This window comes from Ambystoma mexicanum, chromosome 5p (genome assembly GCF_040938575.1).
Source record: "Ambystoma mexicanum isolate Mex_15411 chromosome 5p, UKY_AmexF1_1, whole genome shotgun sequence".
In the NCBI taxonomy this organism is placed as follows: Eukaryota; Metazoa; Chordata; class Amphibia; order Caudata; family Ambystomatidae; genus Ambystoma; species Ambystoma mexicanum.
In genome coordinates this window covers 907,721,786-907,744,832 of record NC_090930.1, presented here as the reverse complement: position 1 = coordinate 907,744,832, position 23,047 = coordinate 907,721,786, and positions in this window count along the sequence as shown.

Genomic DNA, 23,047 nt, shown 5'->3' with positions numbered 1-23,047 from the left:
CAAGGCCAGAGGAGCCCTCTGGCGCATCAGGAAACAGAAGCCCATCACTCCACCCCTCCTTCCTCTCCCACTACCAGTACTCACATCAACCTTAATTCCTCAGATTGCCCCCTTCCCCCACTGAAAGACCTCCTTCACTCGCTGACTTCCCCTTCCCACACCTTCTTCTTTCAGCACCACCCCATCCCTGCCAAACCCTCCCCTGGCCCCCTGGTAACCCTCCCCTAACAACCACTCCCCTTCATCCCCTATGCCCGCAGCAGCCCCCTTTCCTTCTTCCTCGCCCAGCCCAAACCCCTCCTGTCCAACACTCAACTTTCCATTCCCTGAGCTCAGCCCGCACAGCCTCGATCAGCTGACCCTCACCCACACATCCCAGGCACCCGCCCGCCAGCCCAGGAATATAAGACCTTCCTTCCACAGCCACCCTATCCTCCTCTGCAATCTTCCGCCACCCTACCCCCTCGACTCCACATCCTCCCCCATCCTACACCACTACCCCCTCTCCCCTCTACACAACCCTGAGCATACTCTCTCCCTCTACCCTGATAACTCCCTTTGCCCCCATTTCACTCTCCATTGTCCACCCCTAACCCCTACTCCACCACCCCTCTCTCCTGGGCCCAACCCCCTCCCCACCTAGGCATTCAACAGTTGCTTTATTAAGCACAGCCCGCACAGCCTTGGCCTAAACCTCGGATTCTGCAGAACACCCACCCTCACCCACACACCCCTTTGGCAGTCCCCATCAGCTCAGGCACAGAAGACTTTATACTCAGAGCCACCACCAGCTTCATTCCTTCCACCTTCTACCCCTGCAACCCCTTTTCCTCCCCACTCTGCTACACGCTGACCCCCACCCCCATGTCCATCCTCTCTCCTCTTTCTCCCTCGGCTTCTTTTCACTCCACTCATGCCTCCCAGCTCTACCCACAGCATCTCCCTCCTTAAGCCCCCCCCCGTTCAGGACATTGCCCCATTCACCCCCTCTCTTGTATCCTCATCAACGCCACATCAGTTGCCAGAAACAAATACATGATTTTGGACCTTATCCCCAATTAAAACTCTGACATCCTTTTCATCACTGAAACCTGGCTCTCTAAGATGACTTCCTCCCCTCTGCACACAAGGCCTATCCCCAAGCTACTCCCTGATCACCCACTACAGAGCCAGCAGAGCAGGTGGTAGAGCCATCCTCTACAAACCTCACCTCACACCCTTACAGGTCGAGAAAATACCTTGCAATGTTGACTAAGTATCCCTGCTAGTTAAATTCCAATCCTCTCCCTCTTTCAATTACTTCAACATAGCCATTGAAAGGAACCTCTCCATCCACGCTAAACTACCAACCCCGTCTGCCCCTATACCGACAGCCCCCTTCTGCTGGCCCTGACTCGAACCCTCTGTAATCTCCCACCCCAAGTTTAAAAGCTTTCTCTCCAATAGTGCCTCTTATGTTCCCCAGGAGACCTCTGCTCCCCCTCAAAAACATCCTCCATCTTATGTCAAACCACTACTAAAAAGCCCTCTCTTGATCCCTGCTCCCCTCCAATCACTTCCCCATCTCCAACCGCTTCATAGCCACATTTTTAGATAGCATGGCACACTCCTAGGTCAGCCTTTTCACTGAGGCCCACAGCCTTCTTGACCCTGCCCAGTTTTGCTTCAGACCCCTCACTGGAACTAAATCTGCCCCGGTATCTATCTGGGATGACCTGAAAAGAACAGCAGACTCTGAGGGTTGTGTTGCTCTCATCCTCATCGACCTCTCAGCAGACTTCAACATGATTAACCACTCCATCCTCAAAAATAGACTCTTTGATCTAGGCTTAAGGGACTCCGCCTTCAGATGGATATCTTCTTTCCTCTCCAACAGCTCTCAAATCGTCTCTCTCCACCTGTTCTCCTCTGCCCCTCATCCAGTCCTCCATGGAGTCCCCCAGGGAGCCTCCCTCTCCCCCTCCTCTTCAACTTCTACATTTTGCCCCTCTGCAAGGTCATCCGTTCCCAGAGTCTCACATGTTACAGCCATGCTGACAACACCCAGATCATCTTCAAGATTCCCAACTCCCCCGCCTCACCCAACCCAGATCTAGCATTCTGCCTCTCAGACATTGACCTCCTGGGTGATGAATAATCACCTGCTCCTCAACCCCAGAAAAATCGAAATCCTCATCTGCTGCAGAACAGCTCTCTTCCCCCAACCCATCCCTTGGCCTCTTTCATTAGGACCCGTGCCCACTGCATCCCCCTCAGTCAAAAACCCAGGATGCATTTTTAGCTCTGACCTGACCCCGCTCATGTCACATCAATGCAGTATCCAGATTGTGCACCTACCTCCTCAAACAGATCTTTCATTTTCTCTCGTACCTCCATAGAGTTTCCACAATCATGGCCATCATCCTCTTGCAGTTAGAGTACTCTAACTCCCTCTATGTACATATCAAACGAAAAAGCTCCAAGTGATTCAAAATTTTGCAGCAAGGCTCCTCCTTGCACTACCCCCAGCGAACACATCTCCCCCGCACTCAGGAAACTCCACTGGCTGCCCATCAGCCAAGGCGTCTCCTTCAAAGCCATGTGCATTACCCACCATTCAATTCACAAGAAAGTCCTAGAATTCCTCTAAACCAAGTTAATTCACTACTGCCCCACCAGAGTCTTCAGATCAGGCTCCTCACACCTCCTGGTACTCCCTCCTTTCAAGTGTTCCAGACTAGGAGGTGCCTGTTTCCCTGTGCTCGCACCCACTCTCTGGAACTTCCTCCCCATCGTGCTCTACCTCATAGAAGATAACTTGCCTTGAGGAAATCCTTCAAAACCTGTCTGTTCTCCCTGACCTCCTTATTCCCCTGACGCCCCACACACGCCCACTCCCGCCTCTCGCACACATCTCACCCTACAGTTTGCCTGCCCGCACACTCCCCCACCTGCCTTTGTCTCAGTTAAAAACATTTTCTTTCCTTTCAACCACTTTGCTACGCCACCCAACCTTCCTTGTTGGATGCCAAGCACACATGGAGGACTCTGGTAGTCACTCCAGTAACTTGCACCTGGAACGACTACGGACAGTGGGCTACGTATTGCACTCATATGGACTTGGAGGGCAGGTAATGCATCACACTTAAAATGCATCTTGTACAAAATCGCACTGATCATCCCGTAGGAGGACAATCGGGCACCTCGGACCCCTCACTCGTGGTTGGCACTGGATGTAACTCTAAAGCACAGGAGGCTGGGCCTTGCCACCAAATGTAATCATGGAATTTGGGACCTTGTTTATGCACCAGAGCGAACTAGTGATGGCAATCTCTCACTCTGAGATCCTCTCAGAGGGTATTACGATTGCCTGTGAATGTAGCACTACTCCTTTTACATGGATGGAACCCAGGTAGTAGACATTGTTATTTGTACAGCTAACCCATTTCTCCTCTCACACTCCGCACCTTCAAAACTTAGTGGAAGGCACAGTTGCACTCCACACACCCTGCATTCACATACAACACAAACACTGTTGCAAATCACCTCTGCCATAAGAACAAGGCTACTTTTAACAAAAAATATTTGAACTGCAGCTTCCCACATAACACCCAATCTCCTTAAACACAATCCCCCCCATTAGTCCATAGTATACCTCTGCTGCACCCATACCCACTCCGTTTAGACATGGGTGACTAACAGTGTCTTGTCAACTCTCGCATTACTTTAAAGGCTGAAATGCACACACACATATATAACTCCTCCCAAATCCTCACACATTTTTGGACTATGGTCCATTTGAGGGCCTTCAACCAAAAGCATGTTGGGACCATAATTATGATGAAAGGAGCTACAACATATGAATGAATGAATGAATGAATGAATGAATGAATGAATGAATGAATGACTCAACCCCATAATCTAGCAGGTGTTAAAAACGTGCAGTATTTGCAAATACAGACCACTTAACCATTTTACCATTAACACCCACTCATAATAAAGCCCCAATGAGGAGCATGCTGTACCTGATTAAGTAAGTGTGTGTGTGTGTTGTGGACTCAGGGAGGTACGGGGGGCAACTGGCCACATGTCCATGCATTTTATTAAATAAAGGATCAGGTTCCAGGGCACATTCCCTCACAGCGCAAGGACCTTTGTTTGGAATGCACAACTGACTGAGGTAGGCTCTCCACTCTTGAGGGGGAAGTGAGGTTTCCCACTGTAGTGGGTGTAATCTCGCATTTCCTCAACCTTCATAGGAGCTCTTGAGCCTCAAAATATGAATGTTAATTGTGCTTGTGCGAATACTATCATTGCAGCTCCTGTCTAACTAACCTTGATTTCACGTGGGCATCACAGGGTTCCGTTTGGAAGGCTGTTAGGATGACCCCTCACAGGGATTTTGAGTTGGTAACTGCCCTTAATGTATGCCACCTATTTGGTGACCTATATACAGTTCATCAGACATTTTCGGTTATTTTTGTGTAGAACTTGGTCCCTGTAGATGGTCCCCAGGACCGAAATGCATTGGACAGCCTAAGAGTGCCTATGTCTCCGGAATAAAAACTTCTATTTTATGAAAAAACATTTGAAGATTGTGGGAAGTTTTGTATTAAGTACACGGGCGTGCACCGAAACAAGTACCTACACGTACCGCTTTGCTGCTCATGCCGTCCGAGTGACTTGCCTTAGACTAACTGTTTGAAAGACTCGAGATTGTGATATTTCACATAATTACAGTGGCTCTGCCACCTGACTGTCGCCTCCTACATAAGAACGAGCTTGCGCGCACCTGCGTGCACGCACTGAGCCAAGTACCTACAAGTACCGCTTTGCCACTCATGCTGTCCCAGTGACTTGCCTTGGACTAACTATTTGAAAGACTTGAGGTGATTTCTTCTAAAGACTCTTGTACAAGTGGCTGTGAAGCACTCTACAAGCTTTAAAAGCTTTATTTTAATTCTATTGATATGTTATTTTGGTTGTAGATCGGGATATTTCACATAATTACAGTGCCTCCGCCCCTTGACTGTCACCTCCTACATAATAATGAGCTCAGGGGCGCACTGAGCCAAGTACCTACAAGTACCGCTTTGCTTCTTCGCCTCAGTGCACTGGTCGGCTGTCGATTATAAAAAATAATGTATTGCAGCTCTTGTTGCCGTTAATGCCAACTCGTTTCTATGTGTGAGCTTTACACCTTGAAATCAGATATGCCCAATCCAGAAACGAACATAGCGTCGAACAACACATGTAAATTGTCGGATAGCATTGCACATAAACGAACTGTAAGACTAGCACACTCTGTCATAGCTCCACATACTTCCTGTGGTTTTACCAGCAATTAACATGAAAAAAACAATTGATGCTGATATTCGCCTGTTAAGTCGGGACAAGCCCTCCTGCCTTAAGAATTCTGATGCTGTACGAAGGGTGACTTCCGAAACTTCCTCTAACATTTCTGATAATGAAACAATTTCCAATGCAAAGCTAACTGCCCATTATGAAGGCATGGTCGGAATGATAGCAAAGTTTGCAACTGCAAAAACTATTGGAAATATTGTAGCCTCGGCAGCTATTCTTGCTGCCCAGAGGGAGAAAAAAAAGAAAGCACAATCTAACACCACATCACGTCAGGACAACCATAAATCACTTATCGATTCCTCATCTGATAACCTTACAACTCAAAATGCTTTAACCGCTCCCTTACTATTTGACCAATATGTTGAACACGCAAGTAACACTATTGACTGTGTCACTTCTTTGCCGCACAACTCTAGTATTCCTACTCAACACGTGATAATCGATTTAGAATCGAATGGCTCTTGCTTCTCTGTGTGTGATGTTTCACAAAATCTATCTCACTCCCCTATCCTATTTGCTAATAAAACTCAGGTGGAGTTAATAGTAGATTTTTTTCCACACTGCTCCCACCCCGGGAAAACCAAAAGCCCATACTCCATATACGATTACTCCTGCTGAGTCTGCTGCATCGAACACACTAATTGAAATTACTCTGAACGCTATGAATATGGTGCTAGTGTCTTTAGTGAAACTTTTTGAGACCCTTGATAGTAAATTGAACTATCAAGGAGAACAAATAAACAAGATACGAGATTGGCAAGCCACACAAGAAATGGATCGAATCCAAGCAGGTGCTGCATCGATTGCCTCAGACTCCAAGTCAACAGATATTGAATGTAGAAACAACAAAAGCAATACACACATTTCTCTAAAAAATAAACGAAAAGACAACACTATTCAAGACACAATTATAACATCAAATGCTGTGCCATTCATCAAAAAGACAATTGTCCCAATTGACCACGAAACCTAGCCGGGTACGAATCCCAGGGATAATAAATGACCAATTGAAGAGTTAGTTGACCCCACCAACAATTCTCCTCATGAGTCAGTTAAACGTGCTTACATGATATTCACTATGCCCGGCCAAAACAAAGAATAAAAACAAGAATACTATTAAGTTGCAAAACAAGAAATCTAAAAACATGATGCCGTCGCAGATCTCCACTCACTCAGCAACCAAACACTTTTTCAAGTCAATTAATCTTCAGAAAAAAGATACCAATGAAGCATTGGATGCAGTACTGAAAAGTACTCCCAGCTGTCTCAGTTGAAAAAGAAGAGATTAAATGCCAATACTAAAACCACTTTGTCGTACGCTCCCCTCAATGAATTTATTACTGCCGCCGAGAATCTTTAAAAAGCAGAGGATTGCACAGGTCCTGAGAGAATGGCACAGTTCCCCTCAAAGCTTACACTTGCTTCATCCATACCCTCAATGCAAGAGATACATTTAGAGCAGCGGCGGCTGGAAATTCGTAAGGCAGTTGATCTCTATATGGCGTCACAAAAGATGCAACCTCCGCTTTCCTCATTAAACATCGAAGAGCAGCGAGAACAACATGATCCTCCTACTTACATGTTACATATAAGCAGCTTACAGTCTAAAGTGTTAATCAGACTAGACAAACCACCAAGAAATTGATGATAACGGAGATAACACAAGTGCCTCACCAAACTAATCAGTTAGCTACAACAGCCAAAAGCGATAATAATCCTGACAGAGCAGATGATGTTAGACTCACTGTTGAAGATTACATGGCTACCCGAACTACAATGACGAAATCAATAAATCTGCTGGAATGTGAACAAATGCCTGGTCACCTTATCACAACTGAACCCAAGTGTACCACAATGCACTTGATGAAAACTCAGTTGCCTCCAAATAGTCGGACACACAATCTCAATATATTGAAACTGCTTAATGACAGATTTAAATTGCAATTAACTCCGCTCTCTCAATGTAAAGAAAAATAAAATTACATTATACCCTCTTATCATCGGCTGTTGCGCTGCCCCCTTTCCTAGATATGAAATGAACGAACTAGCATAATAGCAATTCTAAATGATATCCCCGCTCTCGAAGACATTAGCTCAGTCGACATTGAGCATGTTGAGTTAATTGATGATAGAGATTTAGGAGTGGCAAAAATATGGCTTACTTCGAGAGTGGTATTACATGCTATATGGCTAGCAAAAACCAAAATCTTTGCTTTATGATTTTATTTTTTCACTAGGGGCGACACCTACGACTGACATCGCAAATGTATGTCCACTGAGAACTATTTATAATCATAAAAATTTAAATCTTGCTGATCACTTTAGCCAAGTGACAAATAGTGGGAATTACTTGACCTGCCATTGTGGGAACTCCAGAACATAACTAGTGCCAAATGAACATGATATATTCATTTTACAAGAAACTTGGCTAACTGACATTCCCTCGTGGAATATTGACAACATTCTATTACATCCAGTCAAACAATCCGCTAAGGGCAGACCAATGACAGGTTTACTGATTGCCATGAAAATGAGTTCTGAAATTACATTGATACCATGGGCAACCCCAAATTTATTTATGCATATTACTAAATTGAAGATCCATGAAGTTAATTATGTCATAATGAACATTTATTGTAATTCTCTAGGCATAACTGATGATCCATATTTTAACGACACCAACAAACTAATGAACATGATAAATGTGCGGACAACATATCGTATATTATTTTGGCTGGTGATCTAAATCTACATTGCTTTGACAAAATGAAATAACATTGTGATGACAGGCTCCAGAAATGTGATTATGCTGAATGGTGCAATACCGAATGATATATCCCCACACAGCACCTGGAAGAGAGGTGCTTCTAGTGCCCTCACTGACTATAGAGATGTTGATTCCAGATTATTCTCAAATGCTTCTCGTTTTCAAGTAATCCCCACTACACAGAGCGATCATGATATATTAACTGGGAGTGGGACATAGTTGAACGAAAGAACATCACCATATGCAATGTAATTCTAGGAACACTATCCCTTAGCAACAATCAAAACAAATTTTGGTGGTCAGAGGAATCACTAGGCCAATTCAATGAATCTTTAACAGATCCATTCAAGAAATCATCTCATTACTTCAAAAATCATGTCCTGGATTATTATGATCTCTTACAGCAATATCGTATCAATGTTATTGTAAAAGAAAATTCAGGACTCCTCACACATTTTGTGGAATCATAAAAAAATACAATATTACGGCTGTTACACCAAGCAAAGGAAAATACACTGACACGGGCTTGTAAAGATTCCCAGAATCTTTATTACAAAACTGAACAGTATTGAACAAAGTACACAAATAGCAATTTGGCTGTCAATACATCACAGAGACCACCAGCAGGGTTCAATGTGAGCAGTGAGCAGAATTTCCTAGCTGGACATCAGCGTATTTATACAGCTTGTTATAAAGATGTCTAGCCTCTAACAAGTTAATTATACACTGGGCTAGGGTCGCGCCAGGTTCATTTCCTAATTTACATATCTTGTGCATGCGGTTTACCTTTAAATACATTTTCTAACAGACATTATTATTCTCTAATTTAACGTTACACTCTTTACATATTGCTTTAACACAGATCAAACAAATGTTTCGCATGTCGTATTTGGATAGCATTTATTGTTCTTGTATACTTGTAGGTTAACATTGCTAATTCAAGTAATCCCCTGATCCCGAGGTCAACAAAGGACAAGGTCTACATGACCCTAACATGTAGCCGGAAGGCAGGTTGGACACTAACCCTCCTACAGAGGTTGAAGAGGTTAAGGCAAGAACAAGGGCACACGAGACGGCCATTTTAGACTACAGGGTGACTTTATATAATAAACTAAAATGGCAGTTCTAAAATGGAGGCTCGATTCACTTGGGGTCACGACCTTGTAATACGGATTTCCTTGCAAAGCGACTGGGCATAGGCCAACATATACAATGACGACGAAACAATAATATATCAGTTCTAACAAACAACCTTTTGGCCTATGCCAAGTGCTAAACTACCTTCAATCACTTTGCGACTAGTTCCACATTTCAACATCTATACATCCCGAATCATTGTCTGACACATCTATTGCCATTAGATCTGACACCAGAGTTTCTTTTAACACATACTCTTTGTAAACCTTCTCTGGGGCATATATTTTATGCCCTAATACACTTATTGCTTGCGCGCAACATCCCCCTAATACTGAGCATATACCAGGGAGACACTGTATACAACAGCAAAGAAACAGAAAACTTCCCAAGATAATCAGCAGGGCTGAAAACAACTTCCATCCCCATGACCGTAGGAGGTCCCAAAACCATGCACTAAGTTCCCAGTTTCCCTCAGGAACATGTACTTCTGAACTAAGAACATGTAGATTTTGGATAGCCCTAAAGATCGTCAGAGAGGAGTCTGGTACGTAAACGCAGCAAGCGGACCCCACTAATTTACATACTCCTCCACGCTCAGCCAGAATGACATCTAATGCCATCCGGTTCTGAAGAGCCACTAATCTTATCGCTTTCTGTTCTAACGTCATACCATAGAGTATGTCAGTGGTCCGATTGATGGTTCTCTCCAATACTCTCGCTAGTCCCCTGATATCTTCTGAATTTGTAATTTGCCCAAAAATGGCACAAAGGATTTCATGATATCTCCCAGAGTTTGCGCAGGAGTATCCCCTTTCACACCTCGCCGTGGACGCGTTTTCGAAACATCTGCAGTACTAGCAATAAATACCCCAGGTAGTAGAATCCCTAAATAACAGGTTCCTTGCCAATCCCTGGGCAACCATGGAAATGCCACATTACCGCAAGCAAAATAGACAGGTTCGCCTACGTACAGAGGTCGGTTCTCACTAGTCAAATTCGCAACGTTGGCGCACTTTCTAAAATTACCCATTGACCGTGTTCCATTCCTCTGTATGCAGAAGGATACTGAATCGGGGCTATGGTTAACAGAATAAGATGGAGGCATGGCATCCTTATTGCCTATAGGAGCCATTTTGAAAGAGATTAAAGACTGAAAAGGATGAGACAATCTATCAGAGGGCCTAACAGAAGCAACGTTTGGCTCACTTCTATTTGCAAAAAGCGAGCATCCCAGGGGCATCAAGACATGCTTTTCAAAGCTGTTTAAATTTGTACCGTCAAAGTTCCCTGAGATGCTGTCATTCCATCGGTCAAAAAATAGTGCTCCAAGAGAAGCGTAACAGGCAGTTGTCAAAGGTAAAGGATGAATATACCAACCTAGCCCCTTATCCCCATGTTGCGGTAGATGTGAACAGATCCAACAATTGGTCTTATTTAATATTGCATGAGTGGCATTCATAATTAACAAAAGGGTATTATTCTGATAGTTCCGTCTATGCAAAAAATCTGTAGGTGATAAAGTATGCAACTGCACGGAAGGAGTAGGGATAACAGATACATTTTCAATAGGTAAAAAGTCCTCTAGCGGATATGCTTCCTCCAAATACCATAACCCAAAACCAACAGTTACTAAAAATCCAGTAATTATCGCAAAAAGGCAACAATACACTTTGGGGGTCCCCTTACATGCTTGATCATTGTGTCTGCTAGTCACATGTTTATCTAAAAGTTCGGTACGAGCGGTAGCGGGTGCAGGCATTGTAGTCTTCAACTGGAAAAACACAAATTGTTTGTTTGCTGGCGACTCCAGTCGCACGTCTTCTTAATGTCTTTTCCACAACCCTTAGCCAACAGAATCTTCCCGTACAGTCGGGCCAAAAGACAAGCCCTCAAATGATTTTCTTCAATCGCACAATCAAACCATGCTGTACGTTTACTTCCTTGGACGCAAATTATATTTCGCAGTTTCTGGTGAGGACAAAGTGTCGTCACTTCCTCCTGGAAGTGGCGAATGAACAGAAATGGGATCAGAAAAGGATTGATCCGGAAGTTCCACTGTTGGGGAGTGCAGAGACAAGATGGCCGTTTTGTCTGGCCTTGCGGATTCTGAAGCGGTCTCCGATTCTCCCTTGTTGGTTGTTGCTGTTTCAGACACACTAGTTACTAGCAGTGGGAAGGGATTCTGTATCTTCTGTATCATATGGCACGGGCTGTGGGATCCGTTTGGTGTGTGTCACATGGATCCAGTTCTTACGACCCGCTACCCGCACAGCAGTCTGAGTGACTAGCAGGACTTGATAGGGACCCCTCCACCGAGGTGCAAGGCAAGACAACCTCTCAAAAACCTTCGTGAGGATCCAGTCCCCCGGTCGTAGACTGTGACCGTGGCCCTCGTAGCATACAGGTAATGCCTCTCGCACCTGGTGATAAATTGAACAGATTTTTAGTCAACTGGTTACAGTAATCTGAAAGAAGCACATTCTCTATATCCCGTAATGAGTGACTCTTTGGCATATCCCAAATATTAGCAGGTCTCCTCATTACCACCTCAAAGGGAGAGAGCCCAGTCTTAGTTTGAGGGGTTGTTCTCATTGCCAGTAACACGGTCGGTAAGGCCTCCGGCCATTTTAATTTGGTGCCAGCACATGTTTTAGCGAGTTTGTTCTTTATAATGCCGTTATGCCTTTCCACTATTCCGGCACTTTGGGCATGTCTGGCCGAATGGAACCGTTTGTCAATCTGTAATCCTTTGCAAATCTGTAGGATTACAGTAGCGATAAAGTGTGGCCCATTATCCGACCAGATGACTCTCGGCATCCCGAACCTAGGAAAAAACTCTTTCAACAGAGTTTTTGCTGTGGTTATGGCCGTTGCATCTCTAACCGGGAAGGCCTCAACCCACTTACTAAAGGCACAAATGACAACCAACACATATTTAAGATTGTTACAACGTTCCATTTCAATAAAATCAAAGTGAATAACCTCAAACGGAACAGAAGGTGGAGCAAAACTTCCTCTGGCAGTCGAGGTACCTTTTCCTACATTGTGCTGCAAGCAGACCATGCAGCCTTGGACAAAACGCTCCGCAGTTTTGAAAATCTTATCATTGGCCCATACACTGTGTAGCATTTAGTCAATGTACGTGCACAAACATGTGTCGGACCATGAGCCATAATAACCATCATTATAATGTAGGCGTCAGGGAGTAACCATTTTCCTTCATTATTGTCCACCCAACACCCATCATCATCCAGTCTCCATGCACCCTCGATCCATCTCTTAGTTTCCTCTATGGTAGCATCTGCTTGAATGTCTTTTACAGCATCGATACCTTCACCCAAAGTGCAAATATTTACAGTTTCTCTTACAGCATACATTTCTGAACTGAAATCAGTGGCAGTTTGTTTAGCTATCTGATCGGTGAAAGCATTCCCTTTTCCTACATCATCTGTAACCTTTTGATGTGCTGAACATTTTATAATAGCTAACTGAACAGGGAGTGCGAGTGCTAAAAGTAATCGCACTATTAAAGTGCCGTGCTGAATTTTCGTTCCGTGCGAGGTCAAGAAACCTTGTTCTTTCCAAAGTCTACCGAAATTGTGGACCACCCCAAAAGCATACTATCGGTATATATATTTACTGTGAGCCCTTCAGAAAGTTCACAAGCTCGAGTAAACGCTATAATTTCTGCGGCCTGTGCGGAATTATGCATAATTCTTTTGGTTTGCACAATTGTGTTTAAAGTAGTGACGGCATGAGCAGCCGTGGATGTACCGTCTGGAAGTTTAAAACAAGAGCCATCACAAAATAGCTCTCCTTGTGGGCTATTCAAAGGCCTGTCTTTCAGATCGATTCTGCCTTTGGTCTCCTGTTCGGTCACATAGAGGCAATCGTGTGACGTTTTGTCCCCATCAACAGTATCTTGCGAGATAGGTAAAAGTTCAGCTGGATTTAATACACAACACCTCTGAATTTGAAAGTGGGGGGCAAACAAGATTAGTTCATATCTTGTCAATCGTGCAGAAGCGAGGTGTTGCGTTTGAGTTCTATTCAATAAAATATCTACAGAGTGAGGTACCATTAAGGTTAACGCATTACCCAGGACCATTCCCTCACTCTGTTTTACAGATGCAGCAGCAGCAGCAACAGCACGCAAACATCTTGGCAAAGCGCATGCTACAGGATCAAGGGCGGAGGAATAGTAACCACACGGCCTATTCTTCCCTCCATGCTCCTGCGTTAATACAGCCAAAGCACATCCATCACGTTCATGCACAAACAATACAAAGGCCTTGTCATAATTCGGAGTTCCTAAAACCGGCGGTGAACACAGCACAGATTTGAGCAAATTAAATGCCGTCTGGTGTTCCAAAGTCCATGGCAATGGCAAAGAAATGCCCTTCTTTGTCAAAGCCAGCATTGGTTCAATCGTTAACGAAAAGTTAGGGATCCACAATCTACAATAAGAAGCCATACCTATCAGGACTCTAACTTCCTTCTGCGTATTTGGGACAGACATGCCAGAAATAGTCTTTATTTGTTCAGGTGTCAACCGTCTTCCCTCCTTTGACAGGAGGTAGCCTAAATAGGTGACCTCCTGACAACAATATTAGAATTTCTTAAGTGAAGCTTTGTGGCCATGTTTCGCTAGATGACAAAGCAGCAACATGGTGCCTTCTTTACAGGCGGTCTCAGAATCAGCAGAAAAGAGGCGGTCATCTACATACTATAGTAATGTGCAAGTAATAGGCAACTCGAGAGTATCGAGCTGCTCTTTCAATGCCCTAATATAAATACTTGGTCTCTCAGTGTACCCTTGTGGTGCACGAGTGAATATGAACGAGCGTCCACCTAGGGTAAACGCGAACAAATACCTGCTATCCTTGTGATTCGGAATACTGAAAAACGTGTTTTTAAGATCAACAACGCTAAAATGAGTGGCAGAAGCCGGAATCATGGTTAGTATTGTTGTAACATCAGGTACAATAGGAAATTGAGGAGCCACAATTTTGTTAATAGCACGTAAATCAAATATAAAATGAAAGGGAATCACATTATCACCTTTTTTGTATACTGGCAAAATGGGGCTGTTACATAGGCTACCCGTAATCTCCTCAATTACTCCACGATGTACAAAATCAGAAACTATACATTTCAAATGCCTGTTCGCCTTCAACTGAGATCTTATATTGCGGGATGCGAGGCAATTTTACTCCATGTTTCAAAATAATTTTAACAGGGTCAATTTGAAGAATGCCCACATCATTATCATCAATTGCCCATAAGCATTCTGGAACATTACTGAATTCTGGCGGTAAAGGTCGAGTCAAAAACTGAGAGGCGAGTGATTGCTGGGGTGAAATTTTTAACCGAACTCCGTCCGGAGAACAATATATTACTGCATGCAATGCCTTCAACAAATTTAGCCCCAGCAAGTTCTCCCCACAGTTTGTGGTAAGTAGAAATGGACACTGTTCCGTGAAGGGACCCAGCGTTATCGGTACCAGCAAAGAGACCGGGCAAACTACAGGTGTGCCTGAAAACCCTACGGAAACGTTGGACTGCCCTTGCAGGGGAATATTTGGAACCTGTGAATGATCAATGGAACATTTCTGTGCTCTCGTAACTACTAAAAATAGATGCTTCCTATTTCCCACTGCCATCTCAACGTAGGGGCCTTTCTGATTAACGGGAATAGGCGTGGGTTCCAAATCCTGCTTCGGGCAATCCTAGCGAAACAGAATATCATCAAAAGGAAGCTCTTCAGAGATGTATGCGGCAGAAGGGTGATCAAAAATGTTTCTATTATCCACATTCGAAACTTGCTTATCTTGTGAAGTAGGTTGCTGTGAGTCTGGTGCAAACTGACCTCTGCCAGGGCCCCCTGCACCGGGGCGACCTGTGGATCGTCTACCCATGTTCCCAAATGACCTTTGCTGCAAGGTCGGACATTGTGCGCGCCAGTGGCCTTCCTGCCGCAATAGGCACACTGGTTAATGGTTACCGGAGCCAAGGGCGCACTTCCCTGTGGAATGTACTGACCTCTAAATTGATTACCCGCTCTTGGGCTTCTAAGAGTCTGTTGTAATAAAACTTTTGTTTTCAGGTCACCCTTTTTTTTCTCAAGTTTTTCCTTTTCAGTATTTACACGATTTTCATAGTACTGAGCCATATGCAGTACTTCTGATTGAGACTTCGTCTGCCAAGCGCTTTCAGAAGACATAATCTGTAACTGGATGTCAGGCAGCAATCCGCGTACAAATTTGTCAACAAACAGCCTTTTCCCTGACTCTGTGCCTAAGTCTTGTCCACTGAAATCTGAGAATACCTGTTCGAACCGATTGAAGAAATCGGTAGCACCCTCAGACTTTCCTTGGACACAGGCCGTAAGCTTGTCCCAAATGATTCTCTTTTCAGCAACTATAGTTTTCAATTTTACAATAATTCTATCAGGCAAGGTTAATATCACTTGAGGCAGTCGTTCGCCAGCTGGTCTTTCTCTATCTAGCCTAACCATGTTATCCCATGTATCTCCCAACCCAGGTATGTCATCTATAGTCCTAATCTGTTTCCACAAATCGACTGGCAGGAGTACGGGAAATAATAGGTCAATATCACTTAAGATGAATACCGACGACTGTAAGACCGACTCTATTTCTTTATAGAACCCAGTCGGATTCTTTCTTATATCGAGACTAGATTGCTTTATGGTGTTCACTTCCTCTCTTGAAAATGGGACGTGAACAAACTGTGATACATAATGTGCAGGAATTTCTCCGGCGACTATTCCTCATCCAGCATCGGCCGCAATCTCAACTTTCGGGACAAATGTCGGAGGGACCTCTCTCATAGGCAACTGAGAAGTCGGCAGCTCCGAAACGCTTACTAAGCAACAGAGCCAAATCAAGCGCTAGGGCAGTAGAAGAAGCATCAATCGAAAAAAGCTCTCTTATAAACACTCAACAATTCTGCAGGACAACAAATCTTTCTTTTTACACACTCAACCTGCAGGTACTCTACCATCACCTGTATCACTTTCATTTGCATTTCTAAAGTATACTGACTATATGTGTCATATACTTCATCTGGAGTTATCGACATATCCGAAAACCATCTTATCGCATCATTTATACAAATTTGCGCTTCCTCACCTTTTAATTCACGGCGAGGAGAAAACCGTTTCTGTAAGTACATAATACCTAAACTACAACCATCTGCTTCCTCATTCTGTAACCCTTCCTTCCTACACTCAAAAATCCCCTCAACATGCTCATATACCTTCTCTGCAGTATCTCTGGACAACGCTAAGGTGTTCAAATCCCGTAACCCCTGTGGGAAATCTTCATCGTTTAATCTATTCCACATTATACTCAAATGGGTCCCTAATCCTTCAATAAAAACATTTTTCTCAGGAATACTTTTTAAAATTCCGAGTGTGGAAAAAACATTGGCTTATTCACCCTGCTCCATACAATGTTTAGCCCAAGCAATCAATTCACTCTTTTTGTCTGGGGACACAGTATTACGAGTCACAACCCTTGGTCTCGCTCCCTGGTCTACTACAAGCGATGCAGAATTACTTGGAAGAAGAAGAGTAGGCACATTCTGAATATCAACAGGTGGAGGCAAGGGGGCAGGCAAAGGAGCGACGGCTGGAAGAACAGGAAGAACAACAGGTAGGACCGGAGGAACTATAGGAGGGGGAACAACAACGGGAAGGGGCAAAGCGCCAGGAGGAGGGACGTACGGAGGTGGCGCGGAGCCATCAGGCCTTCGTTCATGCAAAAGTTTATTAATCAATTTATCTGACGTATGAAAATCTTTTGAAGAGTAGATTTTCTGAATGCCTAATTGAAACGCCCTGTCCGTGTTCCTAACTGACTCCAATTGTTTATTTTGATCATATAACTGTGCCTTTTCGACACTTGTCATATGTCTACGCATATGTTTCTCTCTACTCTTTTGTTGCTGCAAAGCTTCTGTTTTCCAACTGTGCAATGTGTCAAATGCTGCAGGTCTAGCCTTTTTCTTTACTAATACAGACTCTAAATATTCTATATGAGGGATTTCAAAACTACCATTGGTTGGCCACCGAAGATTAGAATTATGTCTGGTCTGTCTGTGCCAAATGTCATTAAATGCTATACTACCAAAGCCTTTCTTACAGTACATAGTACATGCCGGCGACCCCTCCTGTGGTGCGGGACGGCTATCTTCCAAAGATTGTCTGTCGCTGCGGAATAATGCCCTAAAGCAGGAAGACAATTTCCCAGGCATATCAAAGTTCTGGTGTTACCTGGTTAAATAATTGTGCTCGCGAGTATAATGCTCCAAATTCAAATTGTCAGGGTTTGATTAAGAATCGGGACACGATTCACCTGACCAAAGGACTGGGAGGCCAGATCGGGTTACTAAGGACAATGCTAAGGACCCACGTGTCTGGTGATTTTCAGCAAATTTACCCACCTCGATACATGGACCCTCATCAAGACGTCGTCTCAGGCTACAGCTCACCGTTCAGGGATCGGATCGTGCAGTTTCGTCGAGGAATTCACTTCTCATCTAGAGTGGCCGTTTCTGTTGGCACCGTCCGATCCCGGTCCGATAGCCAAGCCAACCTTCAATGAGACGAAGTCAATCTTGAGGGTCCCTATTCGGGCGCCATCTGTGGAATCAGAAAAAAATACAATATTACGGCTGTTACACCAAGCAAAGGAAAATACACCGACACGGGCTTGTAAAGATTCCCAGAATCTTTATTACAAAACTGAACAGTATTGAACAAAGTACACAAATAGCTATTTGGCTGTCAATACATCACAGAGACCACCAGCAGGGTTCAATGTGAGCAGTGAGCAGAATTTCCTAGCTGGACATCAGCGTATTTATACAGTTTGTTATAATGATGTCCAGCCTCTTACAAGTTAATTATACACTGGGCTAGGTTCGCGCCAGGTTCATTTCCTAATTTACATATCTTGTGCATGCGGTTTACCTTTAAATACATTTTCTAACAGACATTATTATTCTCTAATTTAACGTTACACTCTTTACATATTGCTTTAACACAGATCAAACAAATGTTTCGCATGTCGTATTTGGATAGCATTTATTGTTCTTGTATACTTGTAGGTTAACATTGCTAATTCAAGTAATCCCCTGATCCCGAGGTCAACAAAGGACAAGGTCTACATGACCCTAACATGTAGCCGGAAGGCAGGTTGGACACTAACCCTCCTACAGAGGTTGAAGAGATTAAGGCAAGAACAAGGGCACACGAGACAGCCATTTTAGACTACAGGGTGACTTTATATAATAAACTAAAATGGCAGTTCTAACCTAAAATGGAGGCTCAATTCACTTGGGGTCAAGACCTTGTAATACGGATTTCCTTGCAAAGCGACTGGGCAAAGGCCAACATATACAATGAGGACGATATATCAGTTCTAACAATTTGATCTTGCTATACAAGAAAGAAAAAATCTTTTTAGACAAGAAAAGAAAATGACTCTACAATTACCACCAAATTTGAGATGTCCTGCACTTAAAACAGTTAGAACAGATATAAAAATGGATGCAGGCACGGAAGTCCATAATGTTCCAGAATGATGGCGAGTCAAACCTAAGAATGTTGCATAGCAAAAACACAGCCAAAATTTGAGCACTAATGAATTGTGTAACAACTGACTCCCAATTAGCGATACAAATCATTGCTGTCAATGAGCAGGAATGGATAACTCATTTGGCAAAACTGTATACTCCTTCTCAAACCAAACTAAGCATTGCCAATGCTTTTCAAAGAGAATACTATCAATTATAATTTAATAGAGAAGACACCCCGTTCTTCATAAATAAGGCAAGTCGATCTAGAGCCCATGAGCCCGATGGAATCTCAAACTTCATGTTCAAAGAGCACAGAGAAGCATGGGCAACAATTCTGTTTAACTTATTTTGTTATATTAACCAGAAGCAAAAAATACCTAAATCCTGGCGGCATTCTATCATCGTCCCGGTGTTCAAAAAGGGAAATCTGCAAGATCCAACAAATTAAAGGCTGATCGCCCTTTTGGACACCCCAGGCAAAATTTTCACCCGAATAATGCTTAACTTCAAAACGTGATCCTTTTCTATCACCATTTGTTGCCTGTTTGGGCACATCTATTACCATAACAACTTTAAATACAATAAAGGCTCTATGCACTACCCGAAAGCAACCGTTATATTTGGCTTTCGTAGAATTCCGTGTCGCTTTTGACACAATTGATAGAGTGCTGTTAAAAAAGAAATTACATTTCCATCAGTTTCCTTCTTCTTTGATAACCTTGATTGATTTACTGCATTCAGACACTTCTATGCAAGTTAGGATGGGTTACTAGTCTTTCCATCAAAGTTTTTCCATCAAGGGTTTGTTCCATCAAATCTTTTCCATTCAAAGATGTTTCATCGAATTGCCATACATAAAGTGCAAAGTGTTTATGCATCGAAACCCTTTCATTGAATAGGGTTTCGTTATATAAACACTTTACATTTTGTGCATGGAAAGTCGATGAAACATGCATAACGTTATAACCTTAAAGGGAGCTGTCCACTGCTGAAATCTATTCAATACAGTTGCAATGTATGTCAGCACGGGATATCTTCCTCTAACTTATGTAGTGTGCACTTTTATTTATTTTTTAATGGGGGGTCCCGCCAACCCCCCAATAAAATATAAATGTCCCCAGTCCTAGAAAATTAAATGAAACTGCACACTCCACAAGTCAGAGGAAGCTGTCCTATGCTGAAATCTGCAAAGTATTTCAGCACTGGACAGCTCCCTCTAATTTGTGGTGTTTGTTTATTGGGGAACCCCCCAATCCCTCCTCAACCCCCAGGGCCCCCCACTCCATGCCATCCCCAACCCCATTTTCAAAAATTACCCCTTTCTTCAACCCATTGAATTTCCAACCCAAACATCCATACATCTATTTTAAAGGTATGTTTGAGTTGGAAATCCATTGAAATTCATTTAATGAATATGCTTTTTGATGGAAAAGCATTTAAATGAATGAATTTCAATGGATAGTTATTCGATGGAAATTATTTTGATGGAAAGTCTATATACTGTTAGGGTTACTCTAGACGGACTGATAACAGCTCCCTTTCCGACAGAGCATGGCCTTCAGCAAGGCTGTATACTGGCCTCGACCATTTTCAATTTATTTAGATATGGGGAACATTTTATTAGCATCACCTCAGATACGTCGAAATTAGGATATCAACAAATTCTGTGGTTACTCTATGCGGATGACCTTGTGCTTCTATCACAAACACCAAGAGGACTCCAAAAGCTATTAGATGAATTGGGTTCTTATGCTCAAGAGAACAACATGATGATCAATCTGTAATAAATGCAAATTCTTGTTTGTGTCAAACCAATAGGGCAAAAAACTACGAACTAATACCTGGACATTACAAAAGAAGAAACTCAGTTGTCCAGCAGTATAAATATATAGATATCTTTATAAATCAACCTAATGATAATCCATACGTAGTCATCTTATTTATTTTATGTATTTGACACTTGTATAGCGCACAAACCCCAGAGGTATCTAGATGCTTTTAAATTAAGAATACAGTTACAGTAAGGGCTTCAGGATACAGAAGAGGAAGCGTAAGAGGTGAATTACATCATGGGACTTGCAGAAGGTAATACATCGAAGTACATGTTGATCACATCCATTGGGCCTGACCCCATGTTGCCGGGCATCAACAGCACACAGATGCAAAGTAAAATCAATGGGCAAATACCTGGTACCTATGCCATGTTACAGGGCGGCAGCAACAAGCAGATGCAGCGTCAAATCAGTGGGCAAATACATGGTGCCTATGCCATGTTGCAAGGCGGCAGCAACAAGCAGATGCAGCATCAAATCAGTGGGCAAATACACAGTGCCTAACCCATGCTGCAGGGAGGCAGCAGCACAGAAATGCAAAAGTCAATGAATGGGCAAATACATGTTACCTTCCCCATGTTGTAGGGGGGCAGCAGCACAGAAATGCAAAAGGCAAAGAATGTGCAAATACATGGTGCCTACCCAATGTTGCAGGCCAGCAGCTTCACACAAATGAGAAAGTCAATCAATGGGCAAGGTGGGGGCACACACAGCTACACAGGCAACCAACAGGTGGGTCGGGGTACACACAGCATCACAGGTGACCAAGGGGGGGAGTTTTGGGGTATACACAGCATCACAGGTGGCCAAGGGGAGGTGGGGGTACACACAGCAACACAGGCGACCAAGGGGGTGTGGTAAGCTTACCTATAGAGGACAGGGAGAAGACAGGGGCCTTAGTCGTGGGCCTTCATGGATTGGCTGGCTCCCGCCTCCCGGTTACAATGATTGGCCTTTCTAGACCAACGGCAAACAATGGGAGGAGGGAGTGAGGGAAGGCCAAGTCAAGACACTGAATGTAATAAAAGTGCAGCCATCTTGCAGCACATCTACAATAAGCCCTTTGTAAATCACAGTGAAAATGCTTAGAAAGTAAATTAACAAGTAAATTAACAACTCACTTCTCAAGCCAAAATGTTGCTCTTCAAATTTGTAAATGTACTTGTAGTCACGTAATGACATATTATGTCCAAAAATCTGTACCCATCATAACATATGGAGCGGAAACTAAATCACCCAGAGAGCAATCATTTTGGGACAAACTTGAAGCCCGATTCTGGCATGAGGTTCTTAATTTACCAAGATCCCCAATATCAATAATTGGATTTGAACTGGGATCTATTTCATTGTTTGCTTTTTATTTTGGAATTAATTAGCGCACCTGTGTAGGCCCAATCCGCTGCTCTTCCCTGGTTTCCACCATTGAATAAAGCATGTTTAAATTGATTGTTTTCCATTAACTGCATTTTGAAGAGTAATTGTGCTTTGGAATTAATTAGGGCACCAGCGTAGGCCCAATCCATTCTCCTCCCCTGCTTGATAGCCGGGCCAGTTTCCTTCCTCCCCCACCCCCTACTGTGATTGGTCCTTCCTACTTTTTGCACTACCTCCTGGGGCAGCCCTCTGCCTGTGCAGCCCTGCAGCGAAGGGCCCAAGGCAAAGGGCGGCTCCTGAATTAGCGGCTCCAGTCAGTTTCTGCAGGTGTCAGCAGGGGAAGCCAGGGCCCTCTTACCACCTCTCTCATAAGACTGACCACTACACCTGGCTTCCTGTGGCACTTCCCCGTAACAAGCGCACCCTCTGCCTAGCTTTCCCTGACCTAGAGGCACAAGACGAATCCATAGACACACACTACAGCCATCTAACATTGGCTGCATGGTCATCTCACCGCACCAGCAATTGCGACAGACACAGCACCCTGAAATAACCCACGACAGGTAGGCTGCTGTCAACCAGCATCGGCGAATAAGGTAAGAACAATCTATTCTATCTACAACATACATTGACTCCATCATACATACCTCTTGTACAATTCTGCATTGTGAAGCTTGGGCCTCTCTCCCACTATACAGTACCCCTGAAAGTGTACTGAAAGTGTTTTGATCTGCATTTGAACTGCATTTGAATTAAATTGGAAATTGCTTTTCAACTTAGGCCTCTTTCCCACTATACAGGACTCAAATGTGCCCCCTGTATTTGGAAAGTGCACTGAAACTGCTTTGAAACTGCATTTGAACTACATTGGAAATTGCTCTTCAGCTTAGGACTCTCTCCCACTATGCAGGACCCAAGTGTCCCCTGACTACGGAAGTTGCACTGAAACCGCTTTTAAACTACATTGGAAATTGCTCTTCAGCTTAGGCTT